The 17244-nt window shown below is 40.2% G+C and overlaps 1 protein-coding gene across 5 annotated transcripts in view; it reads left to right on the forward strand.

Annotated features, from left to right (window-relative positions):
- The window catches only part of LOC135265195 (astrotactin-2-like), a 454017-nt gene that overhangs the window by 171919 nt on the left and 264854 nt on the right, over positions 1 to 17244 (forward strand). The gene's annotated exons all lie outside the window — the stretch shown is intronic.

A 17244-nucleotide genomic window follows, 5' to 3' on the forward strand; every position in this document is an offset into this window, starting at 1 on the left:
AGAAGCAAATTTATTTTGATCTGTCAGCCTCCATAAAAAGTACCTGGTTGACATTATGGTTATTGGTGTACTATTTGTTCCTGTGGATACTGGTGTGTTTTATTTATGTTTTTTTAATAGCTGCATTACAGTCACGCTGTGAGGTGGCAGGTTTCCACTTTTATCCTTCAGAATCACTCCTGGAACAGAGAGCTGAGGCAGAGCATGAAGTGTTGTTCTGCGGGCCACGCCCCCCACCCCCGGCAGGTGAGAGGTGGCGTGGGAAGGTTGGGCAACGAGGCCCCGTTGACCGCCCGCTGCCCCTCCAGCGACCTGCTGCTATGGCCATCGCGGCCAGCTAAGGCTCAGTGATCCAGAGATGCCTCTATCAGAAATCGCTTCCGCGCTTCCTCCCCTCCCGACCGAGCGTGTCCAGCCCGCTCCTCAACAGCCCCGGGAGGCTTGCGATCGTTATTTATTACCGGGAGGGAGGGGGCGGGTGCTGTGGCCTGCTGCCATTGGCCCGTGGAGTGCCTCGTTTCAGAGTTCGGGACGCGTACCCTTCCTGGCTTTGTCGTTGTAAATATAAATATGTGATTTGCAAGCCTGCTGGAGCATCCGTGCTTTCTAAGCAATGCTACTAGCCATAACTGTAGGAAAAAGGGAGAAAGAGTGTGTGTGTGTGTGTGTGTGTGTGTGTGTGTGTGTGTGTGTGCATGAGGGCATGTGTCTGCATGTGCTGGTGGCTAAGGGGAGGCCTCCTTACTCTTTACAGTTACTTTAAGTGGAACACTCGGTGTGGGACGCAGTTCTGTAGAAAAAAGGTTTTAGCTGCAGCAGGAGAGCTGGCCTGTAGGCATGAGGATTCACTCACACAAATGTCATCCTCATCCAAGGCTTCTTCATTCGCTTATTCTTTATTCTCCTAGTGCCCAGCATTTACAGGAATGTTTAAGATGTTTAGACCATTAATGCCTTGATTGCTTAGACCTACATTTTAAGATGTATATGAATCTCAAAGGAGGAGAGTCTTTACCTCTCTCTGCAACTTTCTGCAGGGAGTTTATATATGCCATCAGTGCAGGTTGTTTTAATGTGATTGGTTGACTTATGTGAGTGGAGTGACAGTCTGTTTAGGTGAAAAATTCAAAAATGTATGTTATATATATATATATATATATATATATATATATGCTTGCATCCAAAAAAAGTGAAAAGAAAAAAACGATGGCCAAAGATGTTGTTTTTCTTCTTATTTCTCAGTTCAGTCTATCAGGTTTGTTTTTATAAAAACAGCATCCTGAAATATCTGCTTGTCAAGGAATTGCTAGAAAAATAATGAATACCAAACAAAACAAAACAAATAAAAAAACACAGAAACTTTAGCCATCACCTGTAATTGAGGGAAAATAATAAATAAATGAAATAAATCCTACAGACGGGCTTTGCCTGGCTGATTGAGCAGGTTTGGTGTGGATGGTCTGTCTGAGTTTTTGGCGGATTGATGGGGGGAAGAAGGGAGAGAGAGGGAAGGGGGAGCAGGTGCTTGGGGGTGGTGGTTATGTTGGGGGGGTTATACAGGCTGTGGGGCATAAATTTGTTCTGTGAAGCTCTGCCAGATCTCTTTCATCTCCATTCCCCAGAAGGGGGGCTCCGGGCAAACTTGAATTCAACAAACACTTCATTTAGTCTCCTGTGAGTCAAGCCCATGCAACAGGGAAGCTCTCACCTTTGCAAAGCTCTTTAAAGAAAGTTTTGTTTGAATCAGTTAAAATAAAACATTATCCACCAAGCTATGAACTCCCTTGTTTATACTAGGAATTCACTGGATGTACACTTAATGGATGTTTCTAACTTCATTGTAGTTGCTCTAGTTGTATAAATACATTTTTAAAATGAACGCAGGCCAGTCCTGACTCGCTTTGAGGAGAATCACTGGAGGGCAGCTCTGCAAGGTAGTATGGAGCCTGAAGTCTCTGGTCTCTCACTCTGGCTCTAGCCTGGAGTGGCTTTGACTTTGGCCTCAGACTTTGGAAACAGAATGCACCCTCAGGTTTGGAGAGCACTGGCCAAAAGCTGCCACTGTCTCCCAAGAGCTCCAATGCCCTTATCAGTAGGCAGTTATTAGTCACTTTTGGAAAACTGTACTGCCTCAGCCGTCGGGCACACCTTTGCCAAATAGAGCCTGTCTCAGATCTTCTGAACCCCGAAGGATCACAGCCACAGGCCAGGGTGGAAAGATCCAGAGAAATCTGTGAATCGATCACTTTTCAATAATGTGTAGAAAATGAAACAACTAGTTAGTGAAATCAAAGTCCTATGTTGCAAACAGAATACACATTATCTTATAATTAGTGGTTATCTAAATGAATCCGATCTCTTTAGCTAGCTAACTTTGTGCACATAGCAGCTGCAGTAGTCTGCTAATGGTAGGCCTATAATATAGCCTACTGCAGCTGCTATGTGCCGGAGTTCCAGATGCAGCTAGCAGCTGTGCGACCCCAGCACACACCGCCCCGCCCCCCCCAGCCTGTATAACCTTAGATAGAGGCTATGAGAACTCAACATGGAGCTAACTTTTTTTTTTTTTCCCCAAATCCGAATAATAACGAGCAACTTCGGGTAGAAGAAATATCTGTTTTATCTGTTTTCCATTATTCGTGCTTTCCTGAATACCGTATTCGGATTCGGATACATCCCTAATACATACTGGAGTTATATCTTTAAGTGAACCCTCAGGAAGAGCAAAAAGTCCACTCTATGATAAATTAATGATAATGATTAGGAAATTTCAGGACTCCTCATTGAGACACTCTGCTAGATACTGTGATACGTGCGATTGGCGGAATGGCTTTTCCTCAAAGTGGAGAGGCAGGTGAGGATGCATAATTATAGGTCCTGCTGCTTTGTGTTAATGATGCTTAACCTTCACATATTTCAGTATAGGGTGGAGCAGTCTGCCACGATTTCAGCGGTAGGTGAGTTGGGGCTGTCCATTAAAGGCTCGGCCGTGGTGTTCGTTTGCAGGACAGCAGCGTCTGAGACAGCGATCAGATCATGTGACAGTCATGGGCTATGGGAGCTATGCACTGAGACTGGCAAACACTTTACACTTTGTAGCATTGATTTATTCTCATAAACAGATTGATTGATGCGTTCTAATAAACATAAACACTGAAAAAATACATCAGCGAATCGACACCAGAAATATGTAAAAACGCCTGACAGCTGACTAAGAATGATATGTGTTCAGGTGGCTGTCAGCCAATGGTTTATCGTATGAGTCTGAGATTTGCTTTCATTTTGAATGCGATGGATAAGGGCATAAAGTAATCATGATTGTTACCATCATCATCTTTGGCGGCTTCGTGTTCATTTGGTTTATCTGAATAGGTGCTGTATTTGTTTAAGTGGGAAATATTATTATTTAATATTATTATTTACTACTGGATCTCACAACTGGCTATTGAACAAACTGGAAAGACACACAAGCAACTTCCAAAATAAGGGAAACACCAACCATAGTATCCCTCTCTGCAAAGTTCTCAGTGGACTTTTGTTGATGAAAATGCCTGGTCACACCCTGTATTGATTTTTGCAGTTGACTGATTCAGAGTTGCTTGTCTGTTTTTCCTTGCATCTCATTAGATATGCGCGGTCATCATGGTCAAGGAGTATGCGTTTTCAACCGCAGTCGACCCTGGTTGATGTTGACTTTCCCCTTAGACTTCCATGCCAACATCGTGCTAGCCACTGTTCCTTGGGAAACCCCAATAAGTTCATCAGTCTTCATCACTGAAGCTCCTGTCAAGCATGCCCCAACAACCACCCTCTATTAAAAAGCCACTGACATATCTTCAAGACATTGCAGTCAAAAACAGTATTTTTATATACAACTGTGAGCATGCTGGGATGTTAATGACTTAATTCACTGATGAATAACGCCTGTGTGGAAACACTGCGTTGTACTTTCACTGTACTTTGTATCCCTCGATGACTCCTGTGTTTCCTTTATTTTGGCAGTTACCTGCATGTGAAAAATAAGTCTAGTTTTTGGGATTTGAAAAGATAGTCCATGTGGATACTTGGGGCTGGTTCACATTGTCTTATTCAATCACTGCTCTTTGTTGGAATCAGTGTGATTAGTTGGGATTGCATGGTTATTCTGGATCTCTTGCACTCAGTTTGGACTGTGGTACAGACCAGTCTGGTTAGGTATAATGCAATTAGCATGATTAAGTGGGAATGATGCACTTAGTTGGAATTGGTTGGGTCAGCCTGCATAAGTATGATTAGTTGGGATCAATGTAGTTAGTTGGAATTGGTGTGGTTAGTTGAGATTGGTGTGGTTACCTTAGATCAGTGTGTTTAGTCAGGAGTGTTGTTAGTCTGGCCTAGTGTTTGTAATTTCAGTCAGTGCAGTTTTTTGGATCTGTGAGATCATTGTGGTTAGTTTGGACTAGTTTGGCTAGCTAGGATACAAATATTTATTTTGTAGTTGTGTAATTAGTTGGTATAGATATGATTAGTTGTGTAACAATTTAACTAGACACAGGAACGCTTGGGGCCTCTTGCTTCTTGACCATGGGACTAACCCTTTGCTGAGTCATGTTCTCCTTTACTTTTTCTGGTCAACCAAGGCATAATTAAGTGCCTGTCCCCTTCCTCTTGTGACCCTGCAACAAACTCACTGCTTGATCAATTAATGCACCAGCTTGGGGCAGGAACACTCCTTTTAGGAGGAAATCGTGAGCCCAATTTAACTCGCTTGCTTTAAGCATTAAAGCAGTAATCAATGGTTTATCTGTCCATGTTTTGTTGACTGCTACAATAACACATGCTAATAAAATGTTTGTGTGCCCAAAATAATACACCAATCATGTTATACTGATCACACTAGGGATTCTGTCGTGTCAGTGATTTTGAGAGCCTAAAAAGTAATCAAAAACCTATATAAGGTTAAAGGCATTGTCTAACTGACCAGACGCATCTCCTTAAGGACATTTCCAGACTTCACCACACTACCCAGCACGCACCTTGCTGCCTGAGTTGGCCTGCCACCATCCGCGAAATAAACCAAGCTGGTTTATTTCCCACCGACAGCTGTTTTGAGGAGCAAGTATATATAGACTTTGCCTCCATATCTCCCTTGGGGCCGAACCCAAGTGGAAGATTTGTGCACGTCCAAAGTCATCTTGACTGCAACCTGCCGTGACTCTGACTTCAAAGAAGTTTCCCAAGTCTCTGGGCACCTGCCACGGACCGTGGGACCAGCTGTGAACCATAACACAAATTAACCTTTGTTAACTGTTAACCTCTATGTTTTGCTGACTTGAATAATGTAATATTATTCCCCATATATCAATGTTATTTCACTAAGATGGGTTCTACAGACGTACAGACTTCTGATTGGTTGCTGAATTCCATCATTCTGAATAAACCTGACCAAACCTCACTATAGTTGGTATCCAGAAACGAGTGGGTAAAAGTGCAGGTCTGTGTTGCCTTGTTTTGAGAGTCTTTGTTTTGCTTTGAATATTATTAGATCTTTGAGAAATTGTAATTTTGGTTGGCTGAGCAGGCTGGCTGAACACATGTAACCGCGTGAACAGCACCGTGTCATCGTTTGTTGTTTGACGGAGGCAGACGAGAATGTGTTTAAAATGCTTTGAGCTGAGGACAAATCTGCTAATGAGAGACATTATTTCTGTCATCAAACACTCCCCATATCTCGTCTTCCTGGAGTTTGCTTTGGATTTCTGTCTTAGCAACAAAACAGTTATTTAGGGAGAAGTTACCCCTTCAACATTAAGGAAAAACAAACAATCAGTTGCAATACACATGCTCTATTTGCTATTCTCTGCAATCTCAGAAAATTATTTGATAGCATAACTTTTTTCAGGATTCAATATCATCGCTGTTTTGAGAAGTTGTGAAAAATGTGTCTCTTCTTTTAATGAGCCTGCCTGCGCAGAGAGAAGAGACGTCTTTAAACCACTTAGAAAGTCGCAGCTCACCCTCCCAGCTGCTGAGTTTACCTCGGCAGGATTCCACAGCCGGAGAGGAGATGAGAATGTTAATATTGAGTTTTATACATGCATAATGTAGTGTTGTCTATGTGAAGCCTCTAGAAGTCTTTTGGGGTGTTTAAAAGACTTTGAGAGCTGCTCTAGCGGGTTAGGAGTTGCCAGCATATGACCAGATTCCAGAGAGAGGCGAGCGTGCACTTTTCAAGAGAGGTAGGGTGTGCTTCAGACATGCAGTTGTCAGGCCCTATTCTCAGTAGACACAGTGGCTTTTTATTCTGTTGTCGAGCAAAAAGCATTGACCCAAAATAAAAAGAAAAAAAAAACGTTGTAGAATTCTTGCTGTTTCAGTGCAATGCCAGTGTATTAACGTCACTTTATTCATTTGAATGTTCTATGTTATGCTTTGACTGATTTCATTGTTGTATTGCTGACATTACTTTAGACTGTATGTTAAACCTGAAATCCTGGCAACTCTCAACTCTCAATTAAGACCAACAAAGGAAAAAGGCAGGTTTATTTGGTTTTAAAGGTGAAAAAATGTTTTGATATTATTCATGGCAAAATTGCTAGTGTTAAATCATCAATTACACTATGCAAATACACCCTGTAAGAGTTGAATAAATATTGAACAATTACCACAGAAACATTGAACATAAACATTAAGCATTGAACGTGTTACCACGTGGAACAACATGCATTTAATATAGTTGCAAACAAAGCTTTGTTTATTCTTTGGAAACAGAATAAGAATAATTCTTATTCTTATCATAAGAATAATTCTGTTTTTAATGAAGTGTTATTGTGTTTGGAAACATTTTGCTGTCATGCTCAACTTTACCAGCCTGCTTGTTGAAGCTTAAAAATTAATTGACAATAAGGTTCAAGAATGGAGTGGTTCATAGGTATACATCAAATCAATTAAGTAACAGGGGCATTGTGCACCCAAAACTTTTCAGAGGGCACAAACTCAAGCAAACAAAGAGAGAGAGCAAGAGACAGAGAGAGAGAGACAGAGACAGAGAGAGTGTACAGGAAATAACTGTGGGCAACTGAATGTAGACTTGGGGTAGGGGGGTAGGTGGGGGGTGGTGGAAGCAATCACAATCTGGAGGAGGAAGCAGTGACAAACTGGGGGGGGTCGGGGGGCGGGGTTGCTGGTGATAATGAACTGGGGAACCATCGCAATAACAATAGCATCAATAGAATTTATTTTTACCCTCAGAATACTGCACAATCCAAATGTATTTTAAAAAAATATGAAGCCTGAATTGTGTGGCCTATCCATGGTTGTGGCCCTAAATGACTGCATAGGTCGTTTATGCCAACTGCCGGCTCTGGGATTGCCTAATTCAACAACAATTGACCAAACTGGGCAAAATATCATCTCAGAATTTTATTCAGAATGTCATAAATATTCCCTGAGACCGATTTGTTTTCAAAAAAGTTGAGTGGGACCCTTCATAACAGCTCCACTGTAGATATTAGGGAATATTTTTTCCAGCTTCAAAAGCAGAAACTACTTTTTGGTAACACCTACATGGTTTTATGAAGTTTACTGCATACAGGCCCAGGTCTTTGATTACACACAATACTCCACTCAGGCAATCTTCTCTTATTACAGTAAAAAAAGAGAGATTGGGCTGTGAACAATCAGCAACATGCAAAATAAACCTCCAGTTTAAAGTCTGTTAAACTGTCTTAAATGTCAACTAAAATATTCATACAAGAAGGAAGAGCGGAAGAAAAACACCCAAGAGCTCTGTTATTGTGTTATGTTATTGTGCGCTCTTAAATGGGCAGAGCAGATAAAAGGCCTGTTTTAAGCTTTCATTTCTTCCGGGAGATTCAGATGGGTAATTGCACCTCGAGAATATTGGCAGCTCAACTCTCCAACACATGTATCAAACACACCCGCCTCTGCGCGGCTTTCATTATGGTGAAACCACACTGTTACAGTGAAGCCACACTGTTTCCGGCAATAATGCCTGGCGCCGCTCCTGCGTCCCACAATCGCCATCATGTGATCATCATCTATTTCTTGACAGACCTTAATATTTAATCTTGTATTGTTATTGTCCAATTTGAATAAAATAAAAAAAAATTGTGAAAATGTCAGATTGTATTTTATATTTGGGTTGGTCCATTGATTATAGCCTAGCTACATTTTTGCCCTATTTTTGCGATATGTTCTGAGCTATGAGATTGGGGAAAGGGGTCTGAATTAACTTTATTAATTTGATATCAAATAGGTTGTATTCTCTTGTTGTTTTCAAATTTTTGAGAGACATCATTGTATAAATGATGGAGTATTGGTTTTTATTATGGTTTGCCATCGATTGATTAAGGAAGCTCGTGGTGATTGCTGCACAATGTAGCAACGTGTCGCTGTTCATATTGATCAGACAGTCAGCCTTAGATTTTCTTTGTGTTAAATATGAAACTTGCGTTGTCATTTGTATTGATCAGAACAGCCTCTGCAGAAAATATTAGGGTACAGTAGCGCAACCTTATTTAAAATACTATATATATTAGGAAATATTACTCAGCCTATATATGCACCATATATATCACCGTGCTATTAACGTGCCTTCCTTGATGGAACTAATGAATGGGGAACATAAATTTGAGAAGAGGGATAGTTTAGATGTCAGAGATCAAATCTGGTTGGCTAATGTGATGTGAAGTTGTACTGCCTGGGGCTTGAAGATAAAATTTGGCCATCTCCCCCACTGGAAATCCCAACATGCCTTGCAGAGGTGACCCGCTGTCTCTGATTGAAAATGAATGAAAATGAGGTGGCGTTGCTGTCTAGCGAAACTGCTTTTGTGTGGCTTCACGGTTAGGTAGCGTGCAGTCCTGCAAAGCGTCCATCTAACAACCCCTCCTAGCTTTGCTTCTCTTCCCCCCGATCTTCCTCCCAATGTTGTCTTATGCTGTTTGATCCTGAACATTCCGCTACTTTACGCTCTTAATCATCCTGAGTTCAAAAACAAAAACAAATAAATAAATACACAAATAATATATATATATATATATATATATATATATTTATATATATTTTTTTTTTTTTTTTAAATCAATCCAGCTCCAGACCTGCAGGGAGCTCTCCTGGTTAAAGCGAGGAACTCCTGCGTACTTTGAGCATAAATCACCAGAGACTCCAGCAGAGTGGAGTGTCAGCAGTAAGATAAACTCATAAATACTGAAGGCATTCAAGGAACAGTGAGGGAGAGATTGGGGGTGGGGGGTGAGGGGGCGGGGGGGATTAGAAGGGGATAGCATTGAGGACAACGGCAAAATAAGTAATTGAAATGTTAGCAGAGGCATGATGGTTCCTGAAAATAGAGAGCAGTTCCAGTCGATATGTCCCTCTCACGAGACGCCGGGACCGTGGAGCAGGGGATAATGGGCCGGTGACATTCTCCTCCTAATCACGAGAACAACCTCCTGCTTCGTGCAGCTCGTTAGAGGCCCTCTCTACATGTGCCGCACACTTGCATTTAAACAATTACATAACATTTGTCTGCCAGGAAGCTGCCTTTAATTATGTGTGTGGAAAATTGAAGGCTCACCAGCGGTTAACAGAAAAGAGTTCTGGATCTTTAAAAAGACATTAAGCCCACCATCGAAAGAGCAAGTCAACCCACACAGAGCATCCACTTTTCAACACATTTATATTATTTTATTGACTATTGTGATTATTATTGGACTTGGATTGCTTTAGCAGAATTATTGATGTATTAATCACAAAAAGAATATGTTTTAAGTGAAATGTTTGCATTTGCTGAAGGCCTCAAAAGACAGGAAATGAAATTGATCAGCATCAATGCTAAAATCAGCCTGCTCTCCATCAAGGTGCAACAGCACAGATCTTTAACAACTGTTACAGCCCTGCATATGCCTAGTGGGTAGATTGCTCAAGATTCAAAATCTCTCAAAGAGCCTAATTCATGCTACTTCAAGTAGTGCTCTGTACAGTGTATTAGAAATTTTGGTTATTGAATCCAAAGGCAGTTTACTTTTTTGCACTTTTATAAAGCATGCTTCATTTCCAGCATACCCATGTGTCCTATTTGGGACCACATATCTTGTAGCATTCTTTCAGTAGACCTTATCCACAAAATGTGTTGGTACATACATAGCATACAATTTTTTAACTTGAGTGATAGATCCTGCAAAAGGTTATATATTATATAAAGTGTAGAATGTATATTGCTATGATCTCTTAAAGATGTGTATCTAATTTTCAAATCATAACTTCAGGTCACATAGTTACTACATCATTACATCATAATCATCACAATACTACCCATATGTCTTAGTCGGTAGTGGTACTAGTGGGTTCGAACAGGGGACTACATATACTGAAAAATAAATGCATTCATATAATGTACAGTACTGTGCAAAAGTCTTAGGCACCTGCAAAAAAATGCTGTACAGCTAAGATGCTTTCAAAAATAATGAAATGAAAGGTTATAAATATCGAAAAAATAATATAAAGAGCAGTAAATAGTTAAAAACTAAATAAAATCAATGTTTGGTGTGACGACCCTTCACCCTTAAAACTACATCAATTCTCTTAAGTACACTGTCCGGCAGTTTTATAAGAAAATCGGCTGGTAGGTTGTTCCAAACATTTTGGAGAACTTGCCACAGTTCTTCTGCAGATTTTGGCTGTTTCATTTGCTTCTGGCTCTCCAGGTAATCCCAGAGACCCTTGATCAAGTTTTTTATCTGAAAGGTAGTCTATTACTAGGGGACACCATAGTGACATCATCACCCTGTTCCAAGAATCTCGGAGTGGTGATGGACAACAGGTTGTTGAACATCGCAGCAGTAAGCCGGGCATGCAGATTTTTCCTGTATAACATCCGGAGAATCCGCCCCTTTCTCACCACCTACTCAACCCAGCTCCTGGTCCAAGCAATGGTACTATCCCGCCTGGACTACTGCAACTCTCTTCTGGCTGGACTACCGGCATCTGCCATCAGACCCCTGCATCTCATTCAGAATGCTGCAGCTCGTCTGGTCTTCAACCTCCCCAGACACTCCCACGTCACTCCCCTGCTCACTACCCTCCGCTGGCTGCCTGTTATAGCTCACATCTAATTTAAAACATTGGTCCTAGCATACCAGGCAGTCAAGGGATCAGCCCCAGCATACCTCCATAAGATATTCAAACCCTACATGCCAGCCAGATCCCTCCGTTCTGCTACCTCAGGATGCCTGGCACCTCCCCCTCTTCGCTCCTGTGCTTCCGGAACACGTCTCCTGTCTGTTCTGGCCCCACAATGGTGGAATGACCTCCCCATGGAGGTCAGAACAGCTGAGACACTGACCCACTTCAAGCGACGTCTGAAGACTCACCTCTTCAGGCTGCACCTCTCCCCATCCCTCCCTACCACCCTGTAAACTCTTAAATGACTGTAAGCTTAGGGTTGTAACTAGGTAGCTGTTTCGTAGGTGACTTAGTTAATGCACCTGTCTTAACTACTGCTTGTATTTTTGCATAGACTGCGTTGTTGCTGTTCTAGTTTGTGTTAGTGTTAATCAGTTTAACCTTCAGGGTCCAAGTTGAACTATGCGGTTGTTCCCTGCACTTAGACCGGTACTTCTCTCTAGGGTTTTCGTCATACTTGTTCCTGGTTATGGTTATACACTTTGCTATACGTCGCTCTGAATAAGAGTGTCTGCCAAATGCCTGTAATGTAATGTAATGTAACGTAATCCAAAAATGTATCTGTAAAATTTCATTTTTTGGAAAATTCATGTTTGGAAATTAGTTCTTTTCTACTGACACACTAATGCAGAAAACAAAAAATAAACATCTAAGACCAAATATATATTATATATTATGTTTAAAAATCTAGGGTGCCTAAGACTTTTGCACAGTACTGTATATCAAGAAAGATGTATATATATCATGGTTCAATGTATATTATGTATGATATATATATATATATATATATATATATATATATATATATATATATAAATATGTGTGTATATATATATCAAGAAATGATATATGATATGATATATACTAACTATTGTGCATACACAGTCACTCAATTGTAGTCACTTTGATTCTCATTGTGGAGAATGAATGTTATAATGTAATGTTTATATATAATATATTGCATTTGTCCAACTTATCTTTTATCTGCTGAATTTATCTAAATAATTAATAATGTGTTGCCATTTACCATGTAAATAACTGGATATAAAAGAGAATTAAGTCTTGTTCTGCACAAACTAAATATGAACGATTACTGGAACATTTATCGATTCCCTGTACAGGCCATTTCAAATTCAATCATGATCATCTTGGGAATGTTATCTTTAACACTATTGACATCGGTCTTAATTTTTCACAGTGAAAATATTTATATGGTTGTCACTAATCTGAAGAGTATAAATTAAGTCTCTTTGAGAGAAGGTTTGAATCTTAAGCATTCTGCCCAGTGGTGAGTACATGTTGTTTGAAGTACACTAGACATATACAGAGCTGTGGCAGTTGTTAAAGATCTGTGCTGATACACCTTGATGGAGAGCCGGCTGATGCTAGCGTTATGGCTGATCAATTTCAGCTCTGATCTGTTTAGTCTTTTAGCAAATGGAAACATTCCACTTAAAATATAGTTTTATGTGATTAATTGCCTTAGTTTTTGCACCAGGAGGTTTAGTTAATATTACTATGCATGTAATTTATTTCCTTCACTGGAAATTATTACCATATGAAATAAAAATAAAAAATTATCCTAAAACAAGTATTAGATTGAATGGCAGTGTTTCAAATGTTTAAATCATATTTTCAATAGCACTCTTGCATGACCATGACAGTGATGATGTTGATCATGATTATTATAATAATGGCACGTATTATTATTATTATTATTATTATTATTATTATTATTATTATTATTATTATTATTATAAACATAGACATGTCATCTTATTTCACATGTAGGAGCAATCAAAAAAATTCTGTTGACTAAAATAGCACTAAATACTACAGACTAAAGCATCTGTCTGTGTGTATTTGTAATGTACTTGTGCACATAGCATGGAGCTGGCAGCCCTGTGTTTTACAGCTGGCTCTCATATCAGCCTCATTATTCAGTCAGAAACATTGTCTGGGCATCCATCCCCCCGAACCCATGGCTCCCCGCCCACCTTATTAACATGCATCGCACTGGGCATCTTTCCCAAAGTTGTCGGCCTTCACTGGAAAATAAGAACCAATCTCTTTTATTGCATTTTAACAAGTGCAAGTGTGAGCATGCTCTTTCTGTGGCCCTGTAAGTAGCCTTAACCTTCTGTAATGAAAAGTAATATGATGCGAAAGTTTTTTTATGGGTGCGCATTTAGACGAGACCACCATCTTCTTGGCAAGCTCTGGCAAAGGGTAAATTAAACACGTTATTCATGAACTTCATATATCTTAAAAGGCCAGTTTTATGACTGGCTTTTTAACTTTTTATAAAAGCTGACTTGAATGTTCTTGATTTAGTGTACATAAGGCACTCACAGATGAAAGTCTATCATGCTGTAGTACTGAGTCCCCTGCTCTATTCTTCCGAGACATACACCGTGTACAAACGCCGTATCAACAGACTCCGCATGGACGCGGAACACATCCTCGGGGCAGTTCTCTACAGTGAACTCACGTTGGGGAAGCGCAATCGTGGGCGACCCCTTCTGAGATACACTGATGTATTGAGATGACACATTAAGGTCTCTGGGTTACCTGAAAAATGGGAAACTTTGGCTTAAGACCGGACGATGTGGTGGCACATTGTTCATCAGAAGCTTGGGAGCGTCAACAGGAAGATCGCTGGGCAAGTAGACATGTGGCTGGAGACAAGAAAGTGGGAATTGAGCATGCCATCGTCTGTTAAGGTGGCTTGACTGAATGAGCATTATAGACTGTGTCGGGCAGTGTGTTATGTATTATACAAACCAGTCTGTGTGTTATGGATTGATCCAGCCAGGCAATGTTTTACTGACTATTCTAACCAGGCTGTAGGTTACAAACTGTACCAACCAGGCAGTGTATTATGGACTGTACCAACCAGGCTGTGTGTAATGGACTGTACCAACCAGACTGTGTGTAATGGACTGTACCAACCAGACTGTGTGTAATGGACTGTACCAACCAGGCAATGAGTTATGTGCTGTAGCAACCAGGCTGTGTGTTACAAACTGTACAAACCAGGCAGTGTATTATGGACTGTACCAACCAGGCTGTGTGTAATGGACTGTACCAACCAGGCAATGAGTTATGTACTGTGCCAACCAGACTGTGTATAATGGACTGTAGCAACCAGGCAATAAGTTATGTACTGTACCAATCTGGCTGTGTGTTACAAACTGTACCAACCAGGCAGTGTATTATGGACTGTACCAACCAGGCTGTGTGTTACAAACTGTACCAACCAGGCAGTGTATTATGTACTGTACCAATCTGGCTGTGTGTTACAAACTGTACCAACCAGGCAGTGTATTATGGACTGTACCAACCAGGCAATAAGTTATGTACTGTATCAACCAGGGGGTGTGTTACAAACTGTACCAACCAGGCTGTGTGTTACAAACTGTGTATTATGGACTGTACCAACCAGGCTGTGTGTAATGGACTGTACCAACCAGGCAATAGGTTATGTACTGTACCAACCAGGTTGTGGTTTACAAACTATACCAAAAAGGCTGTGTGTTACAAACCAGGCAGTGTATTATGGACTGTACCAACCAGGCTGTGTGTTACAAACTGTGCCAACCAGGCAGTGTATTATGGACTGTACCAACCAGGCTGTGTGTTACAAACCGTACCAACCAGGCAGTGTATTATGGACTGTCCCAACCAGGCAATGAGTTATGAACTATGCCAACCAGGTCAATGTCAATGCTTTGCACTCTTACAGTATTTCGATGAAGAAAATAAATGCATTAATGTGTCATATGTACAGTGCTGTGGAAGGGTAGGTGCCCCATCCCTGATTTCCTCTATTTCATATTTGTCAAACTGAATCTTTCAAATATTTAGACAAAATGTAATATTAATATTATGAGTGTACACAAAACACATATTTTAAAAATTATTTCATTTATTTAATGAAAATAGTAATCAAACATCTATAATTGCCCCCTTAAAATTAAATTTTCTCATCTTTTATGGAATTTCCTTTGATTGTGGCATACATTTGATTGTGCTTGTACAAACTTTACGGTGACTACAATACTTCACTCTTACAGTATGGTCAGGTTCACTATAGCCGCGTTTCCACCAAAAGTACCACCGGAACTTTTAGTCCCAGGAACTACTTTTCAAGGAACTAAAAGGTTCCTTCAGCCCATGGTTGTCTGCGTTTCCACCACGGTCCAAAGTCCCGCGAAGATTAGGCAAATTAGCCCACTGACGTATGAAAAAGCGACGTTGTCGTCGGTCCATCTGTCCTATGATTTCTTCTGTAACCCCATACTACCACCGAAGTAGCCTACATTATTTTCTAATAAGCGGGACAGACCGGAGGGGTTTATTCCACTTATGTACAACGGGTTACCAACGATGATTATATATGGTAATTTTTGTATTTATTTTTTTTTATCGATTTAAACACCTGGAAATGAAATATTCTTCTGCAGCCGTTTTGGCATATTTTACCGTTGTCAAGCAAAAATGTCGTTGGTAGTTGAACTTGGACGTTGTTATGCAACAAATAGGATATAACAGGCCAATAGTCAGATTGTAACGGTTTTATATATCCTCTCAAACACATTCATTATGTTTTTATGCGAACATTCGCTTTCATGTCTTGACATCCGAAGCGACAGAATGCATTCACATTTATATGTATAACTGGCAACAACAGCAGAAAACATGCACACGTTGCAAACAATTTGCTGTTTGATTACTTTAATCGCAAAATGACAAGAATAGAACGAAAACTCGGACTTGTGTGAAAATTTAAATTTGTAGTGGTACAGCCACCGTTTGCTTTCCTTCGAAGTTACTGCTAGCCGAGCAGCGAAGTGTGCCCTCCAGATGCGAACCATGCACCATAAATTAGTCCATAGTCTTCTTGGTCTTTTTGTGGAATTGAAGAATGGCAGAGTAAAATTACGGCAGTCTGAAAAAGCTAAAGGGACGATTACTAGAATTAACCTGTTATTTTACCCTGACAAAAAGTGCGGAAGGTGATTTCCAGTTTGCTTTTACTGTATCACCAATGTGAATTACGCAGAACTACCGCATACCTCACATAACTGTATCAAACGTTTTGAGTCAATTACAACGGGCTAACAAAGAAAATCCGGAAGAAAATATTCAGCAACCGAATTAATCCATTTGAATGTTTTGGTACGTAATAGCATTTCATAAAACGAATACTAAAGCAAGAAAAGAACAGAAGAGCACACGTTATAATTCCAAGACGTTGGCAGGCTATAACCAAAACTAGGCTACTGCGCCGCATAACATACAAGTTTGATTTGAAGTTATTATGAAAATAAATTGTTTTGCGGCTGCATATTTTCAAACATGGCGGTTGAAAATAAACACAAAAAAATGCTGCGAGTAGTCGACCAATCAGAAATGTTCAGCGCTGCAAGCTCCACCCAAAAGGTGCCTGTACTTTCGGAAAGTACTATCCCCCGAGCAGGAACTTTTTTGGGGGTAAAATAAAGCCCCCGGAACTAAGTTTAGACCCTAGTTCCTGCGGTGGAAACGCACTGAGTTCCTTAAAAGGTTCCTAGTTCCGGGGTAAAGTTCCTGCGGTGGAAACACGGCTTATGAGTGGTATTTAGATTTGACATTGCTTGCTGCAATGAAGCCTGGCTGTGTGCAATCAGCTGAATCTAATCATCAGTTAATTTTGTTTAATTGGTTTATTGACATTGAACTAAGGGGGCGAGTACTTTTTCACATCAGTAGTATGCACATATGATAACTTTTTTCATTAAATTCAATAATAAAAAATGTGTTTTGTATTTACTCAATTTCTATTGTATTGTATTGCCTAAAAGCATTCAGTGTGACAAATGTTGTGTAGTAGTAATAGAGGAAATCAGAAAGGAGGCAAATACTTTTTCATTGCACTGCACAGCCTATTCACTGCACTTTTCCATTTGTATTTGATGTTTAAAAATAGTGCAACATGTCAACACACAAGTGTTTATAATAATATAATAATATATATAATCATTTTCACCCAAAATTCCAGTAGGTTGTTAGCAT

The sequence above is a fragment of the Anguilla rostrata genome, chromosome 10, assembly GCF_018555375.3.
Source record: "Anguilla rostrata isolate EN2019 chromosome 10, ASM1855537v3, whole genome shotgun sequence".
Taxonomy (NCBI): domain Eukaryota; kingdom Metazoa; phylum Chordata; class Actinopteri; order Anguilliformes; family Anguillidae; genus Anguilla; species Anguilla rostrata.